This window comes from Dermacentor andersoni, chromosome 11 (genome assembly GCF_023375885.2).
Source record: "Dermacentor andersoni chromosome 11, qqDerAnde1_hic_scaffold, whole genome shotgun sequence".
NCBI lineage: Eukaryota > Metazoa > Arthropoda > Arachnida > Ixodida > Ixodidae > Dermacentor > Dermacentor andersoni.
Genome location: NC_092824.1, coordinates 67,225,981 through 67,226,829, shown reverse-complemented (window position 1 = coordinate 67,226,829; position 849 = coordinate 67,225,981). Strand labels below are relative to the sequence as shown.

The following is an 849-nucleotide window of genomic DNA, read 5'->3' as shown; positions in this document are numbered from 1 at the left end:
GAAACGAAAAGCCGTTGAATAACATGTTCATTGTGCTCGAGAAAACGTTGCACAACAGACAACACGAACACTACGCCCGACAACTGAATTTTTAAACGGCGCGGGTCCTAGCCTTAATATTGCGCCGTGCGTACAAATCACGGAGGCCATACGGCAGCCAATTTTGTTTGTTATGAAGTTCGCTAGGTGACACTAGCTAACTTAACCGCCGAAGACATTGGAGCAGTTTTATGTGGGAACGCAAACGCAATGCATAAAGTAATTATAACTTTATTTATTGGTCTACATAAAAAAGCTAACGTAAATTCATTTCCTGTACGTAATGGGCTAAACAGTAAACTTCTCTATCGATAAACGTTTTCAAAACTTTGTTCAACTTGGCTTTCGCCACCAGCATCTAGGCGGGTTTAACAGGATGGCTATATATACAGGAAGACAGGTTGCTGCATTGTACTTCCAAAGTACATATACTAAAATTGGAACGATACAGAGAAGATTAGCATGGCCCCTGCGCAAGGATGACACGCAAAATCGTGAAGCGTTCCACATTTTTTCGTGAATTTTGCGGACTTCGATAATGAATCTTCCTGTTCTGCGCTTTGCAGCTGTCGGTCTGCGGCCTGTCAAACCTGATTGTGAGTTCTGCGGACTTCTTCCCGTCCGTTTTGCGCTTTGCGGCTGTCGTTCCGCTGCCTGTTAAACCTGACGTACAATGTAAGCCATCACTTTCCTTTCCCTTTACAGGTACATCTGTTTCCATTTCTTGTTGTCGTTATCGTTCTCTAATTTGCGTGCTCTGCCAATTTTTGACGCACTTGCGGGAGTTTTAATTATAACATGTACCTGTTC

The 849-nt window shown here is 43.2% G+C and overlaps 1 non-coding gene across 1 annotated transcript; it reads left to right on the top strand.

The window, feature by feature from the left end:
• The first annotated feature begins 450 nt into the window (after positions 1-450).
• LOC126518397 (U6 spliceosomal RNA) lies at positions 451-553 on the top strand. Its single transcript, XR_007596370.1, has one exon. It is a non-coding gene; the product is annotated as a U6 spliceosomal RNA (small nuclear RNA).
• Positions 554-849: the final 296 nt, after the last annotated feature.